This window comes from Uranotaenia lowii, chromosome 3 (assembly GCF_029784155.1).
Source record: "Uranotaenia lowii strain MFRU-FL chromosome 3, ASM2978415v1, whole genome shotgun sequence".
Classification (NCBI taxonomy): domain Eukaryota; kingdom Metazoa; phylum Arthropoda; class Insecta; order Diptera; family Culicidae; genus Uranotaenia; species Uranotaenia lowii.
In genome coordinates, this window is record NC_073693.1 from 184,835,771 (window position 1) to 184,851,373 (window position 15,603).

At 33.3% G+C, this 15,603-nt stretch overlaps 1 protein-coding gene across 3 annotated transcripts in view; it reads left to right on the forward strand.

The window, feature by feature from the left end:
- LOC129750802 (basement membrane-specific heparan sulfate proteoglycan core protein-like) overlaps positions 1-15,603 on the forward strand; it is a 285,122-nt gene that overhangs the window by 71,953 nt on the left and 197,566 nt on the right. The gene's annotated exons all lie outside the window — the stretch shown is intronic.

Consider the following 15,603-nt stretch of genomic DNA (forward strand, 5'->3'; position numbering starts at 1 on the left):
AAAACCAGTTGAAGAAATATTTTTTCTTGAGCTACAGCAAAAATTAAGGGCCATGATCTTTGAGAATGGAAGTTTTTTCCTTTGGACATTAACTACTTCGGTTGTGTATGACTGAAAAATTCAATTAATATGTTAAAGATTAACCTTTTTTTACAATTTTCTCGGGATTTTTATCCCGAAGAATGATTCATCCCGCAAATAATTAACCACGATAAATGTGCCATGGAACGTTTCGTTTGAAATGTGTCACCGTTTTTCACAAAAAAATGTTAAAATTATTCTCCACAGTATTCCAAACTACGTAATGTGATTGAAATCAAAGGGTTTATTGGTCCAAAATTCTAATCCCAGCGATTTGCCTACTTTTGTCCCGAATCACCATCCGAATCATTCTTCCTATTTTACGGGAGTCCTCTCCTTTTTAACTCTCCATGTAAATTCAAGAACATGCAGACCTGAATTTCGGTCTTGAGTGGTCGCTGTTATTTGGCTCTGCGTAAACTAACTTACTCAAAAAGTTAAAACTTTTCGGTAAGAATAGTCGTCCCTCTTTTTCACAGCCCCATTTGGATACAGATCAGTGCTCGTCAACACAAAATGATCATAATGTCATATAATCTCGATTATTTATTTTCCAATAATCTCACTTCTAAAATAGAACGCTACCCCAAACTGAAACTCAATAGAAGCATTCCAGAGGGAAATCGTTGCCCAGACCCCGACTCCATTTGTTAAGACAGCAGCACTTTACATCCGCATGATGCATCTCCTAGTGGATGCATAGAAATGGTGTTTACTTAGCTGTCTGAGATAAAATAGACCAAGAATAAACATAGCGAAAGGAAACTCAAAAAAATCAACAAGTTGTAGTTCGTGAATCGTGTCAACACCAGAATAAATTGTTTTATTGCTCCGCAGCACGCATCATGATAAGTATTTTGGGTTCTCAGTGTCAAGAACGCTGTTTGATTAACTTACTCGAAGGTGAGCTTGATTGTTTTCCAAATTAACGGAATCGGATTAATGACATACATAAGTTAATCTCGCTGAAGTTGGAGCTGTTACCAACATGGTTCTCTTGCCTGTCATTTAATTTGTTAAAACCGATATGCACTAACCACTCTATTGTTGTAAGTGAAAATGAAATTCCAGCACAGATCGAAAGAAATACCAATTAACCCGGCTCTGGTATCATTTTCAGAAAATATCTCGCCACAAGTGATCTTAACTGGATGTGACCTTGTGAAACACCCACCGACTGGGCGTGCGTACAATATCCAGATGTGTTAATTGCTATAACGAATAGACGAAATTAGCTACGGAGTTGTTTAGACTATGGTCCCCGCCCGCCCGCAATTGCTGTAAATTGACTCACGAATTGTTTACGCAGCTCGTGGTGGTTGCGCAGATCAAAGTGGTGGCAATTCGGAAAAATAATCTATCACATTAGAAAATGAAAAACGAATTCTAGATGCCACTGCCTGGGAACACCTAGGTAAAGATAAATTGACTAATTATCCGGATGTCTGATGGTTAGGCAACTTCCCTTCGTTACAGAGTAGCAGATTGAAAACCGAACTTAGACAGAATAAAATTATAAAATCTTTTCAAAATAAAAATTAGTTAGTTTCCACACATGCTCTTAAATTTTTTCCCCAATTGATTACACATGCAAACTTTTTACTCGTCGTTGGTATAAATACCGCATCACTAGGTAATTTGTCTTCATCTTCCATCAGCACATCATTACTGCACTAACACCTACGCATTGCCATTATCCATCACTGCGTTGTGTTGTCAGAGCTCAATTACCGGTTTTATTGGGATAAATCTTTTGCATCGTAAACGGCTATACGTGTGCATTAAAGTTGGGCCAGCCAGCACCTCTATCATATGTTAGAACTACTCAACGCCAAAGTTCACACATCAGATTTTATAACTGCATATACCTTATTGTCCTTGATAGAATCGGTATGTCAACAAGAGTGGCCAGTAATCTGGTAGAATTTGTTTTGCAGCAGAAAATCTCCTTTCTTATGCATATAGTTTTATTGCCTGAATCTTGTCTTAACATACTCTAAATCAAGTTTTAAGCTGAATTTAGATGTTAGAATATTCTTAGAAAATGCAGATTGATAAAAAATTTCGAAAAACAGCTGCATTTGAATAGTCGTCAAAAATCATCAAAAAAGCATGTTTTTTTCAAAAAAAAATTCTTCGACTTTGAATAACTTTAAAATAAATGATTGTAGCTGAATATTGTCTGAAAATCAATCCCAAGACACGTTACAAGTTTTCCAATTTTTTTTTTGTAATTCGTTTATTTGAAACGGCTCATACCTTGAGGCTTTAAGGAGCCAAACTCGTTTTGAGTTTTTTTTACAATTGTTTGCTTAGGTCTAGATCACTTTTTTAACACTTTTTGAAGAGAATAGGAAATAGATAGAGAAATATGAAAAAAAAAAAGAATTATAGACGGAGATCAATAGCTTTTAGGAAAAGGTATACTTCGAACATGTAGTCAAGTGCGGTTGCTTTGGTCGGAATTTGAGTCTAAATCGGCTGTTTGGGCCACGGATACAGGTGCTTTTAAAAGGGGAGCCGAGTTATTTTTTTTTTTAAATATTAGTAATACAGCGTATTTTGAAGGATGTGAAATATTATTGTCAATTAAACGAGGATAGGACGTTGCCAAAGACGAGTTAGGTTTTTTTTCTTTTTTTTTATAGGAACTTGACCGATTAGAGTCAATTTTCCTCAAAACAAGATAGGTTGATGATCTTGATACTTAACAAAAAGTTAAACTGATCAACTTATAAATTAAAAATTAGAACCGAGTGTAGGGTACGGTAAATAGACTACAAATGTTAACTTTGAGATGCTAAAGCTTTTTAAGGGCTCTAGAAGATTTTTTGTTTGTTTGAAAGTGGTAAATCCAAGAAACAATTCGACTTTTGGCTGTTCAATTAAAAAATCGTTTTTTCGGAGTTCCTCTCGTGCTTCGCTCGTGAACGGACGCGTATTTCGGTAGTTGCGTTGTCGTAAAATACGAAGAGAAATTTGTGATAATTGCTTTCACAGAAAACACTGGAATGTGATTAAAGAGCTGATAAAACGATTTAAATTGGTGTTTGAAAAAGTATTTAGTTGGTAAAAATAGAAAATGCCCTAACAGTATGTAAAAAATGAAGATTTAAAAAAAAATAATGATGGCGTTTTTGCAAACTGAGTGAGAAAAAGATGCTCTGGTAGCAATGCATGGTGGGTCAGGGCATGGGAATTGTGAAGAGTGCAGTTCTCAGCCGATATGGCAACTGGAAAACAGAATTTATTAGCAGTGATTAAATATTTTGAGGAATTTGAATGAAAATTTCCCAAGAAAAATGAGTATAGCTGGGGGAATTAAGGCAACGAAAACAAGAAAGAGGAGCGGTGTCCGAAAATTTCGAGAAGTTTTGAATTTTCGAGCAGCTTGCTGTGTTGTGACAAAAATATACGCGCCTGGTGTTTTAAAAGTGTCTGAAGCAAGCAAATCAAGTCATGATTTGATTTTGAAGTGTTGTGTTTGTGATTTTAAGGAATTGGAGATTCTTATATTTAAAATGTCTCCGAAATGAAGCCAATTATGATCATCATTTATTCCATCCATTTCTTGCTTCGCGTTCGGAAACACTTGATGGGTGGAAAATTAAAAACTAATCATAAGGGAAAAGGCAGCACCTGTTTCTGCAGGTCGGTTTTTTTTTCAAATGCGTGGCACACTTATGGCCTACTATGACGTTGCGTAGAAAATAAATTAGAATAGCAATATTCAAGCGTCTATAAAGAAATTAATTATGCGCTTGGATAAGACGGTAATGTCCGCTTTTCGATTGTCGGTCGGTCGATCGTCGATTTTCGGTTCAAATGCTGTTTCACGCGGCGCAAATATGCCCAATTTGTGGAAAAAGTGTAAGAAGAATAAATCAGTGAGTTTGGTGAGAGTGTGTGAATACGCAAATTCAGGGTTGAATGTTCGCTGAAGAAGAAATGAGAGTTGTATAGCGAAATGTTGACTCCATGTAGGAGCTGTTACCCATTGCAGATTATTGAAGGCATACGGAAAATGTAGGAAAAGATGCCTAAAACTTGGTGAGATTGTTCTTTTTTGTTACATTATATGATTTTTTTGTTTCGATTATAAAATAAGAACGTTCAATCAGGTGCCAGCTGGCCAGGTATATACACGGATGCCGGAATACCTGTAGTAAATGCATAACATTGAATATGTTATGCATTTTGAACTGGTTGTGTATCTGTTTGAATTGCTCGTCCAAATAAATACTTACATAAACACTATACACACACTACATAACAGATCACACGAAACCATGGTGCCGGGTATGGAGTTTTTAATAGTTACTTAAATAATGCATGTGAATCCATACTTTGGTCAAACTGCGGTGAATCCGTGCACCCATGGTGGATTATCAACATACATACATACGTTGGGTGGTTTTCTTCGGGCCCGAAGGGAGTCTATGAAATTCGTTCTAGCGACAAGATCGGTAAGGAACAAGAAAGTTTTAGCGGAAAAAGTGTAAGGAGTCAGTTGACCCCCGGCGGTATAAATATGTACCGCAATCTGGAATAATATTGATCACTTTTTCAAATACTTTTCATATATTTTTCCCGTTAAAGGGAATGTGGCATGTTTCATATTTTTAAAACCAGTACTGGACTCCTATGAACGTAAAACATGGTTGCAGAAATTTATTGGACTACTTTAAATTTTATTTGAAAATCGATTCCGTCGCTGTTCAGGAATTGATGCATGGGCACCTTTGGGGTTACATTGATCAATTTTGACGGTATTAACGAGTTTTCTTGATCACCTACAAAACACCTTCATAGTTGTTTACAAAGTCTAATTTATCAATTTTGCCTTGCGTTTTAACGTTTTATTTTAAAAGCAATTACTAATCGAAAAAAAACAATGGTGCTGCATACATCTAGGGGCAAAATAATAATATTTGCTTAATAGTTTTAGCTTCAAAATACAAATAAAATTTTACCTTCTAACATTCCCCTAGGCACTCCCACTATTTCCATTTTCATTTTTTCTTCAAAGTTAATCATTTGATAGGGTTCCAATCCATTTGTCCAGTAAGGACTTACTCTTGGAATATGTACTTACTTTTTAAATATCAAAAATTTATCATTAATTAACTTTGAAAATAGAACTTTAACTATTCATATACAAAGAATTAAAGTTGTTCTTTCACATTCAACCATCCTTTTGCTTCTAAATACTTTTTGTTATCGTAGGAAGAGCTGTTTGTTTGCGAGCCTTGGAAGAAAAAGATGTTTTAAGATTTTGAAATTACATTATTTCTTCTAGAAAACAATTTCGAATACTATCCAAATTTTGTTTATTTGATATTCAAATAATTAGGCTTTCAAACGTAGAAAACAGTTTTAAAAAATTAAAACTATAGACTAAGTTATTGATGATAATGTGGAAAAATCTTCTATCACATTTGAACTTCAACGTCATGCCGCGTATACTTCGAGAACATGAGTTCCTTCGCATCGACTTTCGCTGAACATGCTACGGGCAGAACGAACCAATTAGAGTTATGTCCAAAACATTTAATTGGTTCTTCCCTCTCTACGACTTCCAGATGTCCACTGAAACCTTCAAACACAAAATCAGAAAATCTTCCGAACTGCAGAGTAGTATCAACCTGTTTTTAAATCGTTCACTATAGAATTTTAAATTTATGTGTCATGTATAGCTTTTTGCTTTGTATAGACTTAGGCTAGTTAAATAGAAGTATAAATAATTGTCATGGAGACCATAAGGTGTCAGATGATGTATCAACTCAAATCAACTCAAAAATCAAATAAAATCAAATCAAAAAATTTCTTGATGGTCAAAGTTACCCCGGTGATCAAAGTTACCTCGTTTTACGGTTCATATATACAAAGTGTCGGTACGTTCAGTGTTAAAATCAAACTTCTTTTCAAGCTTATTTGAATTCCCTGTATGATATATTATAAAGAAAAATTCTTCTTTCACACAAATTTTCATGCAAAATTGAAACGCTTTGCGCTCATTTAGGAATGGAATAAATCATCTCAAATTTTACACTGATATCTAGTGACTCTGAAGACATCGACAAATTATATGGGAGCAAAAAGTCATCAATCATCACCCAATTGCATTTTTTTTTGTAAGTTGAGACGGCTGAAATTCAATTTTTACAATGATTTTTAAGTTATTTTCATCTGTTTTTTAATTAAAAAATTAGAGTCACTCAAAAAGAAAGTCGAAAATTTATCTACGGCAAACTTTTAGAAAAATATTCAACTCTTTCAACGGAATGTTGAAAATCAACCTGAAGTCGTACTGTTTTTGTGAATCCTCAGCACCAACAGAAGAAAATTTGAGGTCCAAAAAGTTCTCTTACAAGCGTGTGAATACAGTTTTCTAAGTTCTCCAAGCTTCTGGATCTCGAAACTACGAAGCGACTCCATACAAATTTATGAACAAAAACTACCGTCAAACGGGGCATCATGCAACAGCGGGGCTAAATGCAACATTTATATAACACCACACTGAATCAATTTTAAAATTAATGTATTGTAATAAAGTTATCTTTTAATGTTTACAAAATGATGATGACATAATTTCTCGCATCTTAAGCTAGTTTTTTGAAGTTTTTTATTTTTATATTAAATTTAAAAAATCGAGCAATAAACGTACAAATTTGAGCATTTCTCGATGCTGTAAAAAACTTTATCCGGTATGGCGGATTGGCTTGATAATATTACCTACAAACTTTTTACTGGTTTCCTAATATTATACCAACACTATAGCTGTATAAATTTTTCTTTTTCGAACCGTCACTCAATTTGTTTAAATAAATATTATTAAAATTTAGTTAGGTGTCTGGGGTAAAATGCAACAAAATACAAATCAAAGAAACACCTTGGTAATCTTGTTTCCATGTGCTGCAATATGAATGTTTTGCATCACGAGTTTATAAATATTGAATTATCATTCATCCAAACATTTGTTTTTTGATTTCAGCTTGTAGAATTTTTCGTTATATTATTTAGCCCCTAAATGTAATGACCCCTTTTTTCAGAAAAAAAATGAAAATTAGTTTTTACGGACCAAAAAATTACTGCAGTTAGTGTTTTCATGCGAAATGGTTGAAAACAAAGTTTGTTGCAAATTACCCCGTTTTATAAGGAGGGTGAAAATCGCATGTTTTTAGAGAATTCAAAATAACTATAAAAACCAATAATTTTTCTTAAAATGCTAATGTGTTGTCCTATCATCCTTAAAACGATGCATAAGGATTGGTAGGATTAACTGTGAACATATGTTTTTTAGAAGCCATTGAAGTTGAAAATTATTGCATGTTGTCCCAGTTGACGGTATTTTCCATAGTTTTGTTTTGCATTTTCGATGATATTTCATTAAGTTAATGCATTTGTATTTTTTTTACTCAGTGCTCATCTCGAAGAGGTCAATTTTGGGGAAGAAACGAATAAAAAGTGGGTTTCTGTAGAGGAGAATGGGAGTGCTTGGTCCCATTTTCTTATTTCGACATATCTTTTTAGAAAAAAATAGCAACTCGAACCCTTTCACATTTTCTTAAAGCGTGTAACTACAAGTTTCTATGCTCCAAAGTTAGAACGATACTTTTTTATCATAGAAGCATACTACTAGAAGCATTTTCGTGTTGTTGAAAAAATTGAGATATTTTTGGAGTTGAGGGAAACTTGATCCTCTATTAAAGGAGACTTGATTCTTAATTCAAGAAGCCCTCATCTTTGGAAACAAAATCAACCAAAAACCCATTATAGAGTGGCAATCGACTATTTTGTTCGTGTTTGTTCTCATTTCACAATTTACAAGTGTCAGAAGAAGAAAATTCCATAACTTTGTTTCAACACTAGTGACATTGCATACTTAAAGGCGCTATTTTCTATTACTCAGAGAAAATCAATTTTTTAATCGTTTTTTTCTGACAATGCTCCGGTGGATCGGCGCGGAATCATTAAGTAAGTAAATAAGTTTTTCTGACAATTATTGGATAAATATTAGTTATTGGATAAATATTAGTAATCCCGTAATCAGCAATGATTACGATCCATTCAGAAGAAGAATATACATTTTTAACCTCTAGGGATCAATTGTACTTATAGTAAACATTTTAGAAAACTTTTTCTGAAAAAGTTGAGACTTTGAAAATATGGCATTAGGAAGTTTATTTTACATTCTAACGAATGATATATTGGAATAAATGTGTTTGTAATATTTTTTTTCCATGTAAGGAACATTTTAAAGTAGTAAAAAAGATCTACAAGTTTTTCAAACAAAGTTCAATAACTCAGCACATTATTTTGTTAAGTTAAAGTTTTTTTTCTAGAACATGTGATCTTTGTAAGACATTCCAGTTTCGAGATATAGCTAAAGAATCAAGTATTCTCATTCTCCCCTATAGAAGAAGCTACTTTACTTTTAATGTAATTTAATGTGGGACACCCTTGACGTATAGTTAAGGCAAGTGATTTCATAAACTGTTTTATACTTTCTAGTAAATAGGTTAGCAACTGAATTTGAAGTTGAAATTTTGAAGTTCTCAGCAAGAATAAAAATAATTAATTAGTCCGGAGCAAACCCTTTCGAACATCCAGGATATTTAGAAAAGTTCGCTTTCCTGAGCTTCTTTCCCATTCTTAGAATTGTCCCTAGATTCCAGCTGTTAAAATGGCTTACTGGAAGAAATAGTTTTGATCATAAGTGTTTAGAGTTTAAATAACGTACAAAAGTAAGTACGTTTATCAAGGATGACTCTCAAACGACATGCTCCATTTGTCAAAAAAAACGTTTCTTATTAAAAAAAATATTTTTCTTATAAATTACACGTCAATGTTTTCCCTACTAAGCACTGCGCAACCTAGCCTAGCTTCGTCGTCCAAGCTTGTCCAGTGTATGTTGGACCAAAGATGAAGCGAAATTCGTTGATGATTTTAAATTCCTGAATCAAGGTTTAAATAACAAATACGTACACTAGACTGCCCAAAATTTGTATGAGAAATTTCAAACTCGTGAAATGCCATGCGCTGCAGGCTAATATTGATCCTAAGTCTAGTACAAGATCTCATGCCAAATTTTGGCCAGATCGGACTACGGGAAGGGGTCACTCAACGAACCTGAAGTTTGTATGGGATTTTTCAACATTTTGTTAGGGAGGAACATGAAAAACCAGTTTTTCATAAATAACTTTGATTCTCTTCGACCGATTTCTTTAGAATAAGGGTTTCCTTAAAACTTAAATTATGACACATATTTCATTTGAAGACCACATTTCGATTGGAGTTTGGATAAAAAAGTTATTAAGCTTCAAAAATGGGCTAAGTTTTTTAAGGTTGAAGGTGGCAGACATTTTCAAGCATATAAAACTATCAAAGTTTGTCAATAAGTTTCTATATAAAATGCTATCTCAAAAACCACTTGACAGATTGTCACCGTATTTTGCACACGAACGCATTTCATAAATAGGTAGCTTCACTGATTGTTGCATCAAATTCCATCTTTTCATTAAAAAGTTATTCACATAACAAAGTGCAGCATATTTTTTCGAATACACTTCTTAGTAACAAATTTTGGCTGATTTTGTACAGTTCAAAAAGTTAATTTGTTTTTAGCCGTTATAAATCTAAAATTGAGCGTTTCCTCGAAACTCTTCAATAAAATATGTGTGACCAGAAAAACTCACCATAGAAATTAACTCTAAACATTTTCAACAATGTTGCTAGCAAATGCATGTCTGTACTTCTTACAATATTTTAAAAACACACCCCATAAAGCCTTGATGGTTGCATTTGCATTTTGTCTCTCCCGTCTACTTATTTGGTCTCGTACCGACCTATAAGTGACAGTCATAAAGACGATCATGATGCAGCTCCAATGCAATGCAATGGTGCAAGCAACGACAATCCCACAAAAGAAATGGCGAAATTTCAGAGGAGAAGAGCAATAGCGGTTGAAATTGTCGTCGCGTGCCTTGAATATTTGATTAAACTTCAGTATATTCCTACTCGGACAACATTCACCTATCTATGTAGACATGTCTAATAGCTCTCGGTCTCTGTTTCACACCAAGAATAAACGGAAACCCCGAAATCATGCCTAAACTAAGCGAATAAACATAGAGATGAATCTGTGTACCTATCCAATGTTTTCTTCCGGTTAGTTGGAAACATGACTATAAATCGAATAGTTAGAAAAATATATAAAATTTTAGGTTTTACTCTCTACTGCATACGAGCGGTATATGTATTTCCTTGCTTTTTTTTACAATTTAAGCCTAATTCAATACTGTAAAAGATTTGAAATAATTGATGCATTGACATTAAGAATTCAATTAGGCCAGAACAAATATCAATTTCTTCTTTTGTCACCCCAGAAACTAATATTTCCGATCAAATATTGCAAAATATTAAAATACTAAAACTGACCAAGAAAAATTAAATTGATTTAAATTTGAATTTTGTGAATTATCGTCTGCCAAAATATTCAAAACAATCAACAATCTGTTGATTGTTTTAAATATTTTGGCAGATCAAATGTAGATCAGATGTAGATCAAATCGTTCGTTACGATTTATAACGTTCTAAAACGTGGTGTATCTTTTTTCCAATTCATCCCTTTAAAATGGTTCTTTTACATTAAAACCTTAGCGACCCAAACTGGGCCCAAACTGTGTCCCTCCCTACCTAAAATCGAAACGACAATTTTGCTCGTAGAGAAAGAGGTGCGAAGTGATTTGTACCTAACAAATATCTTCATGCCATGCCCATTCGGTCTGAAGGGCTGAAGCTAAATGGAGTTCGTTTTGTGGTACACGTGTCATGCGGCTTATTTCCTGTCACTGCTGGCGCTCAAACACCATGGATAGAAGGAATTGGGGGAGGGGAGGATGGTCCGTCGATTAAATTAAGCAATCAAGGGGTTTTCTAATGTGAATGTGTCTGTTTTTAGAATGCACATGTTACTTTTCTAGGATATGAAATACATATAGAATTGTCAAATACTCTTACTCTTGAAACTCGTTAATCGATTCGGTCCTTTTCTAAACATTATTTTTTTGTTTAGATTATAGTCGTTTCAACACATTACGGACAGCTAAAAAATCTAAGCCGAGGAAAACCGAAATTCGGCACACTTGAATCGAAATGAAGACGAAAATATGTTTTATGCTTCCATGGACATACCAACATTTAAAAGATTAAATGTTCTTTAGTTAGCGGTTCTAAAAATTGGCGAAACTTTTAAGAAAAATTCAGCGAGCAAATGAATTTGCTCACCAAAAGTTAGCGATTATCGGATTGGCGTTTTTGGCCAGGCACTGCCGTTCTCAATTTTAGCATTCCCCTATGGTTGTTGCTTGAAATTGAATCGGTATTGTGGAACAAAAGTTCATATCTTCAATTGTCATCAATATTTAAAAAAAATTAAAGCAAAAAAAATATATGAATTCCTCCAAACAGCACAAATATCATTCTAAGATGAGGGAGTGGTGAATAAATTTATTTGATATTCAAAACTTCTTGCTCTTCTTGCAGATATCTTCATTTTAGTAACCAACTATAACAATAATTCCAGAAGAACTGTTTAGTTTTCAAGTTATTTCCATCGCTAAATTTCATAAACATTTACTATTCAACAGTATCTTAAAAGACCTCGGAACAATCAACTAACAGTACCTATGGAAGATTTGGCGTTGAAAAGGATGCATATATTCCGCCAATATGATTTTCCAATTTTCACTTCCCTCAGCATCACAGAACGATAATGAACAGCGGAAGACAAAATCAATTTGAGGCTAACAGGGCGTAAAACCGATTTTAACCTGACCAACACTGGACGACCCCGGCCCGGTTGTTATCCACTCTGTAGAGAGGCTGCTGCCGGATTCATCACAGCCCGTGTCCATCTCGGCTTTTCTTCTATCGATATGCATGCATGCAGCCTAAGAATATTGACATGGCGATGCAAGCTACCTGTATGTTTTCACCTTCTCCTTGCCAAAATAAGTGTTTCATGCAGACTCGTGTGAAGTAGAATCAATAATGGGGGCAATTTTCAAACCTTTCAAACAGCGACAACCATTCATTTCAATCGATAATTCAGAAGGATCGATTTTTCTAATGTTTTAAAGGTAGACAACACACCTAAATTGAAAAAAAAATCGGAAACACGTTGTTGTCAACCAATAACACATCAACCTCTGCATAAGTACAAACTGGTGACGCTTCAGACTTATTGTGATGATTTCAGCGATTGATGCGATGCATACCCATGACCTAGTTACTAGAACCATACGTTTTCAAGTAAGTTTTTCAAGCTTGTCGGGAGCAAAAGTTTTCAAAACTTTTCTAAAAAAATATAAACAAAAATCGAACCATTAATCGAATCACCTGTGATACACAGTAGGCCAAAAATAGTTCGTACAGCACTAATTTTAAAATAAAATTATCAGAAAAGGTTCTTCTTAGCACATTAAGGACGCGAAAGAATGTTGTGTGTAATTCGGTAGAATAAAACTTGTATCACGGTATCTTCATCTTGTGTATGGTTATGTCCTCTTTGAAGATCAATAATAGGATAAATGATCTTGAAGTGAACTGAATGGTCGAATGGTTCGAAGCAACTTGAACCAATGAATCTAGCGCTATCGATATGGGTCATATTTAAGCAATATTTTTAAGTTCAGCGGAAAGATCTTGGTTTCCGCTTCGTATATTTTTTGAAGAATATTTATGAGCAAAAATTAATAATTCTAGAGCAATTAAACTGAAAAAGCAATCCTGATCTAAAATTGAACTAAAATATGATCTTAATTATAACCATTACACAAGGTAAAAAAATCCCATTTTTTTTAGGTGCAAGAATATAAGAGCTAATTTTGAAGCCCTGATTCCAGATATTAATCTTAATAGCTCAGCTTAATCAGCTTAATCAGCTATACATAACGAGATCACTTTTGAAAATAGGTAAAAAATTATTCAATGATTTGTGCACTTTTTTGACAAAAAAATTAAAAAAAGTTATTGAAATTTTCTTTTTTGTTAATTTTTCTCAAATCTGCAAAAAAGGGGAAATTTGACTAAATTTTAGAGAAGATAAACAACAAAGTTGTAAACTGAGTAAAAATCTTAAATTCAATTACTCAAAGACTTTCTTCAATGATGCCAGAAATAGTGATAATCTTCTTTGTTCAAATTAAATATAAAATTGTAGAACTATATTTTTATAGCGTTGTGTTTTCAAAACAAGAACATCTAGGAAAGTTTTGTTTCCTGGATCAAATGAAAGATAATACTTTTTTTTAAATCAGGTTGTAGTTTTCATGTTGGTTTATTAGTTTATCAGTTATCTAAGATCGATTTTCCCCAAAACTGGCCAATTTTAGAAAAAAACCCACGCTCACCGAAACTAGAGATGATCGAACTAATCTGACAAATGTTTGAACACAGGACAGAAAAATCTTCCAAAATCAGTTATTAAAGCATAGGAACCAAAAATACTGTTCCCCTGTGTTATTTTACCGACAACATTTTCAAAAGCCTTCACTCATATAATTTTGAAATTTATAATTTTGAAAACTGCAATAAGTTACCATCGATACAGTTATTCGATTTTCAAAACTAATGTTTTTACTTAGACAAATACAAAGGCAAAGGCAATTCCGTCAACTGCAACTTTTTTTTTTAACTTAAATGGCTTTTAGAAAAATATCTCCACAATAAATCATAAAAGACGCCACATTGATGAAGTCTAAAAAAATTATACCCAAGTATTGTCGGTAATTTTTAATGACTCAAAATCATGCGTTCTACAGTGAGAGAAGGGGTAGCTTGCGACAAACAAATTTTTTTTTCAAAGAAAAATGTTACGAAAATCTACGGAAAATATATAGTTTTTGGCATATTTTTGATGCCATAATAGCCAAAAGGCATAAAACACCAATTGCAGTTATGTTTGGTTCTATCCCTTAAGCTGATTTAAAAAAAACATAAGAGTGCTGCATACATTTAGGGGTAAAATGAACGCAAACAAATTAGTTTTCGGATGAATATCGGTCGAGCATTACATAAATTAACGTTCAAAGTCAGCATATATTGGTCAAAAAGGCAGCAAATTTGTATGAACGGATCTTGAAAAGAGCATTTACCCTAATTTTTGACTTGTTCATAAATTAGGCCTCATGTCAACAGAATTATGTAAAAATATTGTACATACACTAGTTTTTGGACTGGTTTATTTTCTTTATTTGTTCTCATTTCATAGTAAAACTTTCAAGGATTGTTTATTATGCATTTGCAAACGTGTATTCAAAGTTTGGGCAATTTTGAGTGATTATCGTTTGTGCACTCAAGGTTTTGTAAACAAAAGTGAAGACTTTTATACAATTTCAGCAAATGTTATCTAGCGAAGCGATGTTTTTATAAATTTTTGTTTTTATTTAAGTTTTGTTGATAGGTATCAAATAAATCTAAATCATTTTGTCTTATATCGGCGTTAGATTTAAGTATAAAAAATGAAATAAAAAACCACCAACTTGTACCTGTATGTGAAAGATGACAACCAAAAATCAGCTGCCAAAGCGATGATTTTTTTTTCAAAATGGTACTGTGATTGCATTTATGTATGTAACGGAAACAAACTTTAAGTGTGACATAGATTTGAGTTTTGATAATATTTTGAAATTTTGATGAATCTTATATACATTTTGGTGGTTATTCGATTTGTGAAACGTTAATTTAGAACTGTATTATTTATGCCGATCAGGTTACTTTTGATGATTTACTGAAATATTACAGATAAAAAAAATAGTTTCGTTAAAAATTGACACATGAAACTTAAAGTTTTGATTACAATTTTATCTGGGACTTATTCAGCAGCATTTTATTATGCTTAATTTTAAATAAATAACAAAAAGAAGGAGCTCAGATAACTTTTTTTTTGGCATTCAAATATTTTGAAAGGGGATCTCTTTTTCGTAACCCCATGAAAATTTTGAAATACTTGCTGTAGTACGGGAGTTTAAAGCGTGATTGGCTACGTAATTTTTAAATGTCTTTCGAATTTAAATATAAAACACTCCAGGGCATAAAGCCCTGAAGTAACTTTGACCATCATATTGTTGAAAATCAACAATATTTCTTCATAATTTTTATGCGCTAATGCATACCCAATTAAGTCTATTTTTGTTTTCATTTCAACCTCAATGGTGAGGTCACTGGTCATTCCGTAATCATATTTAAGGACACTCCTCGCTGGTTGATTTTATTTAATAATTTCACCTAAAGTTATTATGTCCAATGTCAATGTTTTGAATATGAGATCTTCGCATGGCATTATGATAATTCAACGGGTTTACTTAAAATTTACCAGTTTTTTTTCTACACAATAACCGGAAATCCTTAAGACGAGCAATCTACTAGTCGTTTCCCAAGCCCATTTCACGATCGCTTGAAAACTTTCCTTACCTTCTTGAAGAAGAATGACACTGCGTGTTAAGCTCCAATAACAAA